At 53.6% G+C, this 15,157-nt stretch overlaps 1 long non-coding RNA gene across 1 annotated transcript in view; it reads right to left on the minus strand.

Moving 5' to 3' along the window:
• Positions 1 to 6,544: 6,544 nt before the first annotated feature.
• Positions 6,545 to 15,157, minus strand: part of LOC144741771 (uncharacterized) — a 12,070-nt gene continuing 3,457 nt past the window's right edge. The window contains exons 2-3 of the long non-coding RNA XR_013590041.1: positions 12,225 to 12,257; positions 6,545 to 6,773 (exon numbers count right to left, since the gene is read on the minus strand). This is a non-coding gene — a long non-coding RNA (uncharacterized LOC144741771). The remainder of the gene's footprint in view (positions 6,774 to 12,224; positions 12,258 to 15,157) is intronic.

A 15,157-nucleotide genomic window follows, 5' to 3' on the forward strand; every position in this document is an offset into this window, starting at 1 on the left:
GGAGGGGTGGGGGGTGAGGGAGGGGTGGGGGGTGAGGGAGAGGTGGGGGGTGAGGGAGGGGTGGGGGGTGAGGGAGGGGTGGGGGGTGAGGGAGAGGTGGGGGGTGAGGGAGAGGTGGGGGGTGAGGGAGAGGTGGGGGGTGAGGGAGAGGTGGGGGGTGAGGGAGGGTGGGGTGGGGTGGGGGGAGAGGTGGGGGCTGAGGGAGAGGTGGGGGGTGAGGGAGAGGTGGGGGGTGAGGGAGAGGTGGGGGGTGAGGGAGAGGTGGGGGGTGAGGGAGAGGTGGGGGGTGAGGGAGGGGTGGGGGGTGAGGGGAGAGGTGGGGGGTGAGGGAGAGGTGGGGGGTGAGGGAGGGGTGGGGGGTGAGGGAGAGGGTGGGGGGTGAGGGAGGGGTGGGGGGTGAGGGAGAGGTGGGGGGTGAGGGAGAGGTGGGGGGTGAGGGAGAGGTGGGGGCTGAGGGAGGGGTGGGGGGTGAGGGAGAGGTGGGGGGTGAGGGAGAGGTGGGGGGTGAGGGAGAGGTGGGGGGTGAGGGAGAGGTGGGGGGTGAGGGAGGGGTGGGGGCGAGTGAGGGGTGGGGGAGGGGTTGGGGCTAGACCGGAAGCGGTTTGTGGGGAGGGGTGGGGGCTAGACCGGAAACGGTTGGGGAGGCTAGACCGGAAGTGATGGGGGGGGGGGAGTATGGGCTAGACCGGAAGTGATGAGGGGGGGAGTGGGGGCTAGACCGGAAGTGATGGGGGGGGGAGTGTGGGCTAGACCGGAAGTGATGAGGGGGGGAGTGGGGGCTAGACCGGAAGTGATGAGGGGGGGGGAGTGGGGGCTAGACCGGAAGTGATGAGGGGGGGGAGTGGGGGCTAGACCGGAAGTGATGGGGGGGGGGAGTGGGGGCTAGACCGGAAGCAATGGGGGGGGGAGGAGTGCGTGGGGGGTAGACCGGAAGAGGCGGGGCATTTATCACAAAGGAGGCGGGGCTTACTCTCGCGTATGTAGATTTATGTTAATTAGCCACGCAATGCAACTTTATCAATGCCGCTGCGTAAGCCGTACAAAGACAAAGATCCCCCGTATAGCCTCTCACAGCCTGTTGGGGCAAGTGCTGTTAGCGAGTAGCCCGGCCGCCTTGGTCTCTCTCACCCAGATGGCGATGTTTTACTACAAAAACCTCCATTCACCGCTAAGTGGCGGTGACGTCAACACGACGCTTGTGCCAGGCTAGGTGCACGTTGAGGCTACCACGTGAAGTGTCGAACGCTCTCTGGCAGGAGGTCACAGGGCAGACCCAGCAGGTGCCCATGGGTCGACTAAGATGAGATGACCTGTAGATGCACCAGCAGCTGTCACCCCCTACTGTGCCAGGCTAGGTGCATGAGGTCTGGGAACTTAGATGACCTGTAGATGCACCACCAGGTGTAACCCCCTACTGTGCCAGGCTAGGTGCACGAGGTCTGGGAACTGAGATGACCTGTAGATGCACCAGCAGCTGTCACCCCCTACTGTGCCAGGCTAGGTGCACAAGGTCTGGGAACTGAGATGACCTGTAGATGCACCACCAGCTGTCACCCCCTACTGTGCCAGGCTAGGTGCATGAAGTCTCAAAACTTAGATGACCTGTAGATGCACCACCAGCTGTCACCCCCTACTGTGCCAGGCTAGGTGCACAAGGTCTCAGAACTGAGATGACCTGTAGATGCACCAGCAGCTGTAACCCCCTGCTGTGCCAGGCTAGGTGCATGAGGTCTGGGAACTTAGATGACCTGTAGATGCACCACCAGCTGTCACCCCCTACTGTGCCAGGCTAGGTGCAGGAGGTCTGGGAACTGAGATGACCTGTAGATGCACCACCAGCTGTCACCCCCTACTGTGCCAGGCTAGGTGCACGAGGTCTGGGAACTGAGATGACCTGTAGATGCACCACCAGCTGTCACCCCCTACTGTGCCAGGCTAGGTGCAGGAGGTCTGGGAACTGAGATGACCTGTAGATGCACCACCAGCTTTAACCCCCTGCTGTGCCAGGCTAGGTGCATGAAGTCTCAAAACTTAGATGACCTGTAGATGCACCACCAGCTTTAACCCCCTACTGTGCCAGGCTAGGTGCATGAGGTCTGGGAACTGAGATGACCTGTAGATGCACCAGCAGCTGTAACCCCCTACTGTACTACACACACCACTGCACCAGGCACTCATTTGAGGCTGAGTCGACCTAGGTGTTGGTGGTGTTGACGGTGATGTGGGAATCGAACTCGGGTAGCTAAGTTCCATGGCGCCTAACTGCTGCACCACCGCTCCCCTTCACACTCACATCACACTAACATCACACACTCACATCACTACAATCACTCATCACACACTCACTGATCACACTAACATCACACACTCACTGATCACACTCTCACTCATCACACTCATCACACACTCACTCATCACACTAACATCACACACTCACTCATCACACATCACACACTCACTCATCACACACTCACTGATCACACTCTCACTCATCACACACATCACACACTCACTCATCACACACATCACACACTCACTCATCACACACATCACACACTCACTCATCACACACTCACTCATCACACTAACATCACACACTCACTCATCACTCACTAAAATCACTCATCACACAGTACAATCACTCATCACACACTCACTACAATCACTCATCACACACTCACTGATCACACTCTCACTCATCACACACATCACACACTCACTCATCACACTCTCACTCATCACACACATCACACACTCACTCATCACACACTCACTCATCACACTCTCACTCATCACACACATCACACACTCACTGATCACACTCTCACTCATCACACACATCACACACTCACTCATCACACTCTCACTCATCACACACATCACACACTCACTCATCACACTCTCACTCATCACACACATCACACACTCACTCATCACACACTCACTCATCACACTAACATCACACACTTAATCACTCATCACTCACTAAAATCACTCATCACACAGTACAATCACTCATCACACACTCACTACAATCACTCATCACTCACACATCACACACACCACACACACACTCACTACACACATTACACTCAATCATCACACACACACACTCATCACACATACCACACACATCACACACACTGATCACACACACATCACACTTACACTCATCACACACATCACAAACACACCACACACACACTCATCACACACAACACACTCATCACACACATCACACACTTATCACACACACACTCATCACACACACACTCATCACACACACACATCACACACTTATCACACAAACACTCATCACACTTACACTGATCACACACATCACACACACACATCACACACTGATCACACACACATCACACTTACACTCATCACACACACACACCACACACACTCATCACACTTACACTGATCACACACATCACACTCACACATCACACACAGATCACACACACTCATCACACATACACTCATCACACACACACATCACACTTACACTGATCACACACATCACACACCCACTCATCACACACACTCATCACACACCACACACTCATCACACACACTCATCACACACACACATCACACACCACACACACTCATCACACACCACACACACACTCATCACACACACACTCATCAAACACACACACTCATCACACACTCACCACACTCACTCATCACACTCACTGCACTCATAACACACACACACCACATCACACACTCACTCACTATACACATTACACTCACTCATCACACACTAACCACACTCACCACTCTCATGACACACACACACTCATTAAACACATTACACTCACTCATCACACTCACTCAGTGGCGGCTCCTGCAAAATCTCTCAGGGGGGGGGGGCAAATGTCTGGATGATTGATAAGGATAAGGTCCACCCATGCAATGGATAAATGAACAGCTTAAGCGTGTAAAGGCAACTTCACTACTTTACTATTAATGAAAAATAAAGTGACTCTTACAGTACATCTTGTTTGTCTCTATACTCACTATTAAAACAAACCACTCAAATTTCTTTTATTAAAGATTCCACTAGGTGGCGGCAAATTATATTGTTGGATGAAACGTGCTTACGTATGATGACGTAGGCACGTTAGGGCGAGCCCTCCCGGAAGCCATAGAGAATGCATTGCAGCGCCCCCCCGTTCGAAAAAAAACATCTTTGAATGTAAGTCTACGGGGCAACTCGGGGCGATTCTCAGCCGGAGTGAAATCGCCCAAAAAGAGGCGGTGACTCCACAGAACGTGACATGACGCTGCATGGACTATATCCAGAGGCTGACAGTGACGGCTCGCGTGACTCTGTGGTTGAATGACATTGGTGGTGCGTCGCCCAATCGCCCTAATGAAGAAACCACCCCTGCACTCACTACACTCACTACACACATCACACACACTCAACACAAACACACACAACAGGTTCACAGCGAAGCGCGCTAACCGCTGCACCACCGCTCCCCACGTGTCAAGGCGCCAGGCACACACAGAGTTCTGTGGTCTTGACGCGGGACGCGTTGAGTACAAAGTTTATTGTCGGGTGTGTGGGGTGAGCGAGTGGGTGAGCGAGTGGGTGAGTGAGTGGGTGAGTGGGAGAGTGAGTGGGTGAGTGAGTGGGTGAGTGAGTGGGTGAGTGGGTGAGTGGGTGGGTGAGTGGGTGGGAGAGTGAGTGGGTGAGTGGGTGAGTGAGTGGGTGAGTGAGTGGGTGAGTGGGTGAGTGGGTGGGTGAGTGGGTGGGAGAGTGAGTGGGTGAGTGAGTGGGTGAGTGAGTGGGTGAGTGAGTGGGTGAGTGGGTGAGTGGGTGGGTGAGTGGGTGGGAGAGTGAGTGGGTGAGTGAGTGGGTGAGTGGGTGGGTGGGTGAGTGAGTGGGTGAGTGAGTGGGTGAGTGAGTGGGTGAGTGGGAGAGTGAGTGGGTGAGTGGGTGAGTGGGTGAGTGAGTGGGTGAGTGAGTGGGTGAGTGAGTGGGTGAGTGGGTGGGTGAGTGGGTGAGTGGGTGGGTGGGTGAGTGAGTGGGTGAGTGGGTGAGTGAGTGGGTGAGTGAGTGGGTGAGTGGGTGGGTGAGTGGGTGAGTGAGTGGGTGGGTGGGTGAGTGAGTGGGTGAGTGAGTGGGTGAGTGAGTGGGTGAGTGGGAGAGTGAGTGGGTGAGTGGGTGAGTGGGTGAGTGGGTGAGTGAGTGGGTGAGTGAGTGGGTGAGTGAGTGGGTGAGTGGGTGGGTGAGTGGGTGAGTGGGTGGGTGGGTGAGTGAGTGGGTGAGTGGGTGGGTGAGTGGGTGAGTGAGTGGGTGAGTGAGTGGGAGAGTGAGTGGGTGAGTGAGTGGGTGAGTGAGTGGGTGGGAGAGTGAGTGGGTGAGTGAGTGGGTGGGAGAGTGAGTGGGTGAGTGAGTGAGTGGGTGAGTGGGTGAGTGGGTGAGTGGGTGGGTGAGTGGGTGAGTGAGTGGGTGGGTGGGTGAGTGAGTGGGTGAGTGGGTGAGTGAGTGGGTGAGTGGGTGGGAGAGTGGGTGAGTGGGTGGGAGAGTGGGTGAGTGGGTGAGTGGGTGGGTGAGTGAGTGGTTGAGTGGGTGAGTGGGTGAGTGTGTGGGTGTGTGTGTGGGTGGGTGTGTGGGTGTGTGGGTGTGTGTGTGAGTGGGTGAGTGTGTGGGTGTGTGGGTAGGTGGGTGGGTGAGTGGGTGGGTGGGTGAGTGGGTGTGTGGGTGAGCGGGTGAGTGGGTGGGTGAGCGGGTGAGTGGGTGGGTGGGTAGGTGGGTGGGTAGGTGGGTGGGTAGGTGAGTGGGTGGGTGGGTAGGTGAGTGGGTAGGTGAGTGGGTGGGTGAGTAGGTGGGTGAGTGGGTGGGTGAGTAGGTGGGTGAGTGGGTGGGTGAGTGGGTGGATGAGTGGGTGAGTCGGTGGGTGGGTGGGTGAGTGGGTGTGTGTGTGTGTGTGTGTGGGTGGGTGGGTGGGTGAGTGAGTGGGTGAGTGGGTGAGTGAGTGAGTGGGTGAGTGGGTGAGTGTGTGGGTGTGTGGGTGAGTGGGTGAGTGGGTGGGTGAGTGGGTGGGTGAGTGGGTGAGTGGGTGGGAGAGTGGGTGAGTGGGTGGGTGGGTGAGTGGGTGTGTGGGTGAGCGGGTGAGTGGGTGGGTGAGCGGGTGAGTGGGTGGGTGGGTAGGTGGGTGGGTAGGTGGGTAGGTGAGTGGGTGGGTAGGTGAGTGGGTGGGTGAGTAGGTGGGTGAGTGGGTGGGTGAGTAGGTGGGTGAGTGGGTGGGTGAGTGGGTGGATGAGTGGGTGAGTGGGTGGGTGGGTGAGTGTGTGGGTGGGTGGGTGAGTGAGTGGGTGGATGGGTGGGTGGGTGGGTGAGTGAGTGGGTGAGTGAGTGGGTGAGTGAGTGAGTGGGTGAGTGGGTGAGTGGGTGAGTGTGTGGGTGTGTGGGTGAGTGGGTGAGTGGGTGGGTGAGTGGGTGGGTGAGTGGGTGTGTGTGTGGGTGGGTGAGTGAGTGGGTGGGTGGGTGAGTGGGTGGGTGAGTGCGACCAGGTGGAGAGTCAGGAAGAGACCACCAGGCTCGGAGTCTCATGTGCAAGTGGGAAGGTTAGTGGGTGAGTGGGTGGGTGAGTGAGTGAGTGTGTGAATGAGTGAGTCAGTGGGTGAGTGGTTGGGTGGGTGAGTGAGTGTGTGGGTGAGTGGCTGGGTGAGTCACAATGCATTTCCCACTCGGTCCCTCGGAATGAGTCTCAGCTCCGACCCATGCTTCAGAAACACGTTGCCTGCACAGCAACATCATCAGCATCAGCAACATCATCAGCAGCAACATCATCATCAGCAACATCATCAGCATCAGCAACATCATCATCAGTATTATCATCAGCAACAGCATCAGCAGAAACATCATCATCAGCAACATCATCAGCATCAGCAACATCATCAGCAACAGCATCAGCAGAAACATAATCAGCAGCATCATCATCAGCATCAGCAACATCATCAGCAACATCATCAGCAACATCAGCAACAACATCATCATCATAATCAGCAACATCATCAACATAAACATCATCAGCAGCAATATCATCCTCATCAGCAGCATCAGCAGCAGCATCAGCATCAGCAGCAGCATCAGCAGCATCAGCAATGTCACGGGGAGAGAAACGCAGACTCCAAATCTACAGCAGCAGCAGCAGGCGTCGTCAGGGTCTGGGATCGAACCCACGACCTCCTGCGTACCAGGCGAGGTAGTCAACATCTCTCAGTGTCTGGGATTGAACCCACGACCTCCTGTGCACCAGGCGAGGTAGTCAACATCTCTCAGTGCCTGGGATCGAACCCACGACCTCCTGTGTACCAGGCGAGGTAGTCAACATCTCTCAGTGTCTGGGATTGAACCCACGACCTCCTGTGTACCAGGCGAGGTAGTCAACATCTCTCAGTGTCTGGGATCGAACCCACGACCTCCTGTGCACCAGGCGAGGTAGTCAACATCTCTCAGGGTCTGGGATCGAACCCACGACCTCCTGTGCACCAGGCGAGGTAGTCAACATCTCTCAGGGTCTGGGATTGAACCCACGACCTCCTGCGCACCAGGCGAGGTAGTCAACATCTCTCAGTGTCTGGGATTGAACCCACGACCTCCTGTGTACCAGGCGAGGTAGTCAACATCTCTCAGTGTCTGGGATTGAACCCACGACCTCCTGTGTACCAGGCGAGGTTGTCAACATCTCTCAGGGTCTGGGATTGAACCCACGACCTCCTGTGTACCAGGCGAGGTAGTCAACATCTCTCAGTGTCTGGGATTGAACCCACGACCTCCTGTGTACCAGGCGAGGTTGTCAACATCTCTCAGGGTCTGGGATTGAACCCACGACCTCCTGTGTACCAGGCGAGGTAGTCAACATCTCTCAGTGTCTGGGATTGAACCCACGACCTCCTGTGTACCAGGCGAGGTTGTCAACATCTCTCAGGGTCTGGGATTGAACCCACGACCTCCTGTGTACCAGGCGAGGTAGTCAACATCTCTCAGGGTCTGGGACTGAACCCACGACCTCCTGTGTACCAGGCGAGGTGGTCAACATCTCCCAGTGTCTGGGATTGAACCCACGACCTCCTGCGCACCAGGCGAGGTAGTCAACATCTCTCAGTGTCTGGGATTGAACCCACGACCTCCTGCGCACCAGGCGAGGTAGTCAACATCTCCCAGTGTCTGGGACTGAACCCACGACCTCCTGTGTACCAGGCGAGGTAGTCAACATCTCTCAGTGTCTGGGATTGAACCCACGACCTCCTGCGCACCAGGCGAGGTAGTCAACATCTCTCAGTGTCTGGGATTGAACCCACGACCTCCTGTGTACCAGGCGAGGTGGTCAACATCTCCCAGTGTCTGGGACTGAACCCACGACCTCCTGTGCACCAGGCGAGGTAGTCAACATCTCTCAGTGTCTGGGATTGAACCCACGACCTCCTGCGCACCAGGCGAGGTAGTCAACATCTCTCAGGGTCTGGGATTGAACCCACGACCTCCTGTGCACCAGGCGAGGTAGTCAACATCTCTCAGTGTCTGGGATTGAACCCACGACCTCCTGCGCACCAGGCGAGGTAGTCAACATCTCTCAGGGTCTGGGATTGAACCCACGACCTCCTGCGCACCAGGCGAGGTAGTCAACATCTCTCAGTGTCTGGGATTGAACCCACGACCTCCTGTGTACCAGGCGAGGTAGTCAACATCTCTCAGTGCCTGGGATTGAACCCACGACCTTCTGTGTACCAGGCGAGGTAGTCAACATCTCTCAGTGTCTGGGATTGAACCCACGACCTCCTGTGTACGAGGCGAGGTAGTCAACATCTCTCAGTGTCTGGGATTGAACTCACGACCTCCTGTGTACCAGGCGAGGTAGTCAACATCTCTCAGTGTCTGGGATTGAACCCACGACCTTCTGTGTACCAGGCGAGGTAGTCAACATCTCTCAGTGTCTGGGATTGAACTCACGACCTCCTGTGTACCAGGCGAGGTAGTCAACATCTCTCAGTGCCTGGGATTGAACCCACGACCTTCTGTGTACCAGGCGAGGTAGTCAACATCTCTCAGTGTCTGGGATTGAACCCACGACCTCCTGTGTACCAGGCGAGGTAGTCAACATCTCTCAGTGTCTGGGATTGAACCCACGACCTCCTGCGTACCAGGCGAGGTAGTCAACATCTCTCAGTGTCTGGGATTGAACCCACAACCTCCTGTGTACCAGGCGAGGTAGTCAACATCTCTCAGGGTCTGGGATTGAACCCACGACCTCCTGCGTACCAGGCGAGGTAGTCAACATCTCTCAGGGTCTGGGATCGAACCCACGACCTCCTGCGCACCAGGCGAGGTAGTCAACATCTCTCAGGGTCTGGGATCGAACCCACGACCTCCTGCGCACCAGGCGAGGTAGTCAACATCTCTCAGGGTCTGGGATCGAACCCACGACCTCCTGTGTACCAGGCGAGGTAGTCAACATCTCTCAGGGTCTGGGATCGAACCCACGACCTCCTGCGTACCAGGCGAGGTAGTCAACATCTCTCAGGGTCTGGGATCGAACCCACGACCTCCTGCGCACCAGGCGAGGTAGTCAACATCTCTCAGGGTCTGGGATTGAACCCACGACCTCCTGCGCACCAGGCGAGGTAGTCAACATCTCTCAGGGTCTGGGATCGAACCCACGACCTCCTGTGTACCAGGCGAGGTAGTCAACATCTCTCAGGGTCTGCGATTGAACCCACGACCTCCTGTGTACCAGGCGAGGTAGTCAACATCTCTCAGGGTCTGGGATTGAACCCACGACCTCCTGTGTACCAGGCGAGGTAGTCAACATCTCTCAAGGTCTGGGATTGAACCCACGACCTCCTGTGTACCAGGCGAGGTAGTCAACATCTCTCAGGGTCTGGGATCGAACCCACGACCTCCTGTGTACCAGGCGAGGTAGTCAACATCTCTCAGGGTCTGGGATCGAACCCACGACCTTCTGTGTACCAGGCGAGGTAGTCAACATCTCTCAAGGTCTGGGATTGAACCCACGACCTCCTGTGTACCAGGCGAGGTAGTCAACATCTCTCAGTGTCTGGGATTGAACCCACGACCTCCTGCGCACCAGGCGAGGTAGTCAACATCTCTCAGGGTCTGGGATTGAACCCACGACCTCCTGCGCACCAGGCGAGGTAGTCAACATCTCTCAGGGTCTGGGATCGAACCCACGACCTCCTGTGTACCAGGCGAGGTAGTCAACATCTCTCAGTGTCAGGGATTGAACCCACGACCTCCTGCGCACCAGGCGAGGTAGTCAACATCTCTCAGGGTCTGGGATTGAACCCACGACCTCCTGCGCACCAGGCGAGGTAGTCAACATCTCTCAGGGTCTGGGATCGAACCCACGACCTCCTGTGTACCAGGCGAGGTAGTCAACATCTCTCAGGGTCTGCGATTGAACCCACGACCTCCTGTGTACCAGGCGAGGTAGTCAACATCTCTCAGGGTCTGGGATTGAACCCACGACCTCCTGTGTACCAGGCGAGGTAGTCAACATCTCTCAAGGTCTGGGATTGAACCCACGACCTCCTGTGTACCAGGCGAGGTAGTCAACATCTCTCAGGGTCTGCGATTGAACCCACGACCTCCTGTGTACCAGGCGAGGTAGTCAACATCTCTCAGGGTCTGGGATTGAACCCACGACCTCCTGTGTACCAGGCGAGGTAGTCAACATCTCTCAGGGTCTGGGATTGAACCCACGACCTCCTGTGTACCAGGCGAGGTAGTCAACATCTCTCAGGGTCTGGGATTGAACCCACGACCTCCTGCGCACCAGGCGAGGTAGTCAACATCTCTCAGTGTCTGGGATTGAACCCACGACCTTCTGTGTACCAGGCGAGGTAGTCAACATCTCTCAGGGTCTGGGATTGAACCCACGACCTCCTGCGCACCAGGCGAGGTAGTCAACATCTCTCAGTGTCTGGGATTGAACCCACGACCTTCTGTGTACCAGGCGAGGTAGTCAACATCTCTCAGTGTCTGGGATTGAACCCACGACCTCCTGTGTACCAGGCGAGGTAGTCAACATCTCTCAGTGTCTGGGATTGAACCCACGACCTCCTGTGTACCAGGCGAGGTAGTCAACATCTCTCAGTGTCTGGGATTGAACCCACGACCTTCTGTGTACCAGGCGAGGTAGTCAACATCTCTCAGTGTCTGGGATTGAACCCACGACCTCCTGTGCACCAGGCGAGGTAGTTGGCATCTCCTACCCACTGCGTCAACCAAAGGCAAAGATCCCCCATGTAGCCTTAGCAGGCTGTAGGGGCAAGTGCTGTTAGTGAGCAGCAGCACCACCACGCCCGGCCGCCTTTGTCTCTCCCCCAGTGCAAATGTCTCCCCTGGTGGTGATGAATTGTGTTTTTTTTGTTGCGTGTGTGATGTGTGTGATGTGTGTGTGATGTGTGTGTGTTGTGTGTGTGTTGTGTGTGTGTGTGAGTGTGTGTGTTGTGTGTGTGTTGTGTGTGTGTTGTGTGTGTGTGTGAGTGTGTGTGTTGTGTGTGTGTTGAGTGTGTGATGTGTGTGTGTGTGAGTGTGTGTGTTGTGTGTGATGTGTGTGTGTGATGTGTGTGATGTGTGAGTGAGTGTGTGTTGAGTGTGTGATGTGTGTGTGTGAGTGTGTGTGTTGTGTGTGTGTGATGTGTGTGTGTTGAGTGTGTGATGTGTGTGTGTGTGTGATGCGTGTGTGATGTGTGTGTGTGATGTGTGTGATGTGTGAGTGTGTGTTGAGTGTGCGTGTGTTGAGTGTGTTGAGTGAGTGAGTGTGCGATGTGTGTGAGTGTGCGATGTGTGTGAGTGTGTGTGTGTTGAGTGTGTGCGTGTTGAATGAGTGAGTGTGCGATGTGTGTGAGTGAGTGTGTGTGTTGAGTGTGTGTTGAGTGTGTGTGAGTGTGTGTGTGTTGAATGAGTGAGTGTGCGATGTGTGTGTGTTGAGTGTGTGTGTGTGTGTTGAGTGTGTGTGTGTTGTGTGTGTGTTGAGTGTGTGTTGAGTGTGTGTGAGTGTGTGTGTGTTGAATGAGTGAGTGTGCGATGTGTGTGTGTTGAGTGTGTGTGTGTGTGTTGAGTGTGTGTGTGTGTTGAGTGTGTGTGTGTTGTGTGTGTGTTGAGTGTGTGTGTTGACTATGTGTGTTGAGTGAGTGAGTGTGTAGGTCAGCCCGCGTTCTCTCACCCGCACTCTGAGCCGGGTTAATGCCGATGCCATCTACAGGAGACAACAACAACAACAGACAGGCAGACGGCATTAACTCGCCGCTCGCAAACCACACTTGCCCCAACAGCCGGCCCCAACAGCCGGCCCGGTGCTACACGAGAGAGAGGGGGACGTGGCGGGGAGCGACCGACAGTCAGCCGAGGTGACATCTGGTTCCCTGTCGGTGATGATAATTCAGAATATCCGTTGACGGCAAAGGAGGTTTGGTTTGTTTTTTTGCCTCGTCGGGTTTAGAATCGCGGCGAGTGAGAACATTCTAGCAGAATTCCTGGCAGAAATTTTGGAAAAAATCCCGGCAGACATCCCGGCAAAAATCCCGGCAGAAATCCTGGCAGAAATTTTGGCAAAAATTCTGGCAGAAATCCCAGCAAAAATCCCGGCAGAAATTTTGGCAAAAATTCTGGCAGAAATCCCGGCAGAAATCCTGGCAGAAATCTTGGAAGAAATCCCGGCAGAAATCCCGGCAGAAATTTTGGCAAAAATTCTGGCAGAAATCCCGGCAAAAATCCTGGCAGAAATCTTGGCAAAAATTCTGGCAGAAATCCCGGCAGAAATCCTGGCAGAAATCTTGGCAAAAATCCTGGCAGAAATTTTGGCAAAAATTCTGGCAGAAATCCCGGCAGAAATTCTGGCAGAAATCCTGGAAGAAATCCCGGCAGAAATCCCGGCAGAAATCTTGGCAAAAATTCTGGCAGAAATCCCGGCAAAAATCCTGGCAGAAATCTTGGCAAAAATTCTGGCAGAAATCCCGGCAGAAATCCTGGCAGAAATCTTGGCAAAAATCCTGGCAGAAATTTTGGCAAAAATTCTGGCAGAAATCCCGGCAGAAATTCTGGCAGAAATCCTGGAAGAAATCCCGGCAGAAATCCCGGCAGAAATTTTGGCAAAAATTCTGGCAGAAATCCCGGCAAAAATCCTGGCAGAAATCTTGGCAAAAATTCTGGCAGAAATCCCGGCAGAAATCCTGGCAGAAATCTTGGCAAAAATCCTGGCAGAAATTTTGGCAAAAATTCTGGCAGAAATCCCGGCAGAAATTCTGGCAGAAATCCTGGAAGAAATCCCGGCAGAAATCCCGGCAGAAATTTTGGCAAAAATTCTGGCAGAAATCCCAGCAAAAATGCCGGCAGAAATTTTGGCAAAAATTCTGGCATAAATCCCGGCAAAAATCCCGGCAGAAATCTTGGCAAAAATTCTGGCAGAAATCCCGGCAGAAATCCTGGCAGAAATCTTGGCAAAAATCCTGGCAGAAATTTTGGCAAAAATTCTGGCAGAAATCCCGGCAGAAATTCTGGCAGAAATCCTGGAAGAAATCCCGGCAGAAATCCCGGCAGAAATTTTGGCAAAAATTCTGGCAGAAATCCCAGCAAAAATCCCGGCAGAAATTTTGGCAAAAATTCTGGCAGAAATCCCGGCAGAAATTTTGGCAAAAATTCTGGCAGAAATCCCAGCAAAAATCCCGGCAGAAATCTTGGCAAAAATTCTGGCAGAAATCCCAGCAAAAATCCCGGCAGAAATCTTGGCAAAAATTCTGGCAGAAATCCCAGCAAAAATCCCGGCAGAAATTTTGGCAAAAATTCTGGCAGAAATCCCAGCAAAAATCCCGGCAGAAATCTTGGCAAAAATTCTGGCAGAAATCCCAGCAAAAATCCCGGCAGAAATTTTGGCAAAAATTCTGGCAGAAATCCCGGCAGAAATCCTGGCAGAAATCTTGGCAAAAATCCTGGCAGAAATTTTGGCAAAAATTCAGGCAGAAATCCCGGCAGAAATTCTGGCAGAAATCCTGGAAGAAATCCCGGCAGAAATCCCGGCAGAAATTTTGGCAAAAATTCTGGCAGAAATCCCGGCAAAAATCCTGGCAGAAATCTTGGCAAAAATTCTGGCAGAAATCCCGGCAGAAATCCTGGCAGAAATCTTGGCAAAAATCCTGGCAGAAATTTTGGCAAAAATTCTGGCAGAAATCCCGGCAGAAATTCTGGCAGAAATCCTGGAAGAAATCCCGGCAGAAATCCCGGCAGAAATCTTGGCAAAAATTCTGGCAGAAATCCCGGCAGAAATCCTGGCAGAAATCTTGGCAAAAATCCTGGCAGAAATTTTGGCAAAAATTCTGGCAGAAATCCCGGCAGAAATTCTGGAAGAAATCCCGGCAGAAATCCCGGCAGAAATTTTGGCAAAAATTCTGGCAGAAATCCCGGCAAAAATCCTGGCAGAAATCTTGGCAAAAATTCTGGCAGAAATCCCGGCAGAAATCCTGGCAGAAATCTTGGCAAAAATCCTGGCAGAAATTTTGGCAAAAATTCTGGCAGAAATCCCGGCAGAAATTCTGGCAGAAATCCTGGAAGAAATCCCGGCAGAAATCCCGGCAGAAATTTTGGCAAAAATTCTGGCAGAAATCCCAGCAAAAATCCCGGCAGAAATTTTGGCAAAAATTCTGGCAGAAATCCCGGCAAAAATCCTGGCAGAAATCTTGGCAAAAATTCTGGCAGAAATCCCGGCAGAAATCCTGGCAGAAATCTTGGCAAAAATCCAGGCAGAAATTTTGGCAAAAATTCTGGCAGAAATCCCGGCAGAAATTCTGGCAGAAATCCTGGAAGAAATCCCGGCAGAAATCCCGGCAGAAATTTTGGCAAAAATTCTGGCAGAAATCCCAGCAAAAATCCCGGCAGAAATTTTGGCAAAAATTCTGGCAGAAATCCCGGCAGAAATTTTGGCAAAAATTCTGGCAGAAATCCCAGCAAAAATCCCGGCAGAAATCTTGGCAAAAATTCTGGCAGAAATCCCAGCAAAAATCCCGGCAGAAATCTTGGCAAAAATTCTGGCAGAAATCCCAGCAAAAATCCCGGCAGAAATTTTGGCAAAAATTCTGGCAGAAATCCCAGCAAAAATCCCGGCAG

This window comes from Lampetra planeri, unplaced genomic scaffold, assembly GCF_965212315.1.
Source record: "Lampetra planeri unplaced genomic scaffold, kcLamPlan1.2.h2 scaffold_707, whole genome shotgun sequence".
NCBI classification, from domain to species: Eukaryota; Metazoa; Chordata; class Hyperoartia; order Petromyzontiformes; family Petromyzontidae; genus Lampetra; species Lampetra planeri.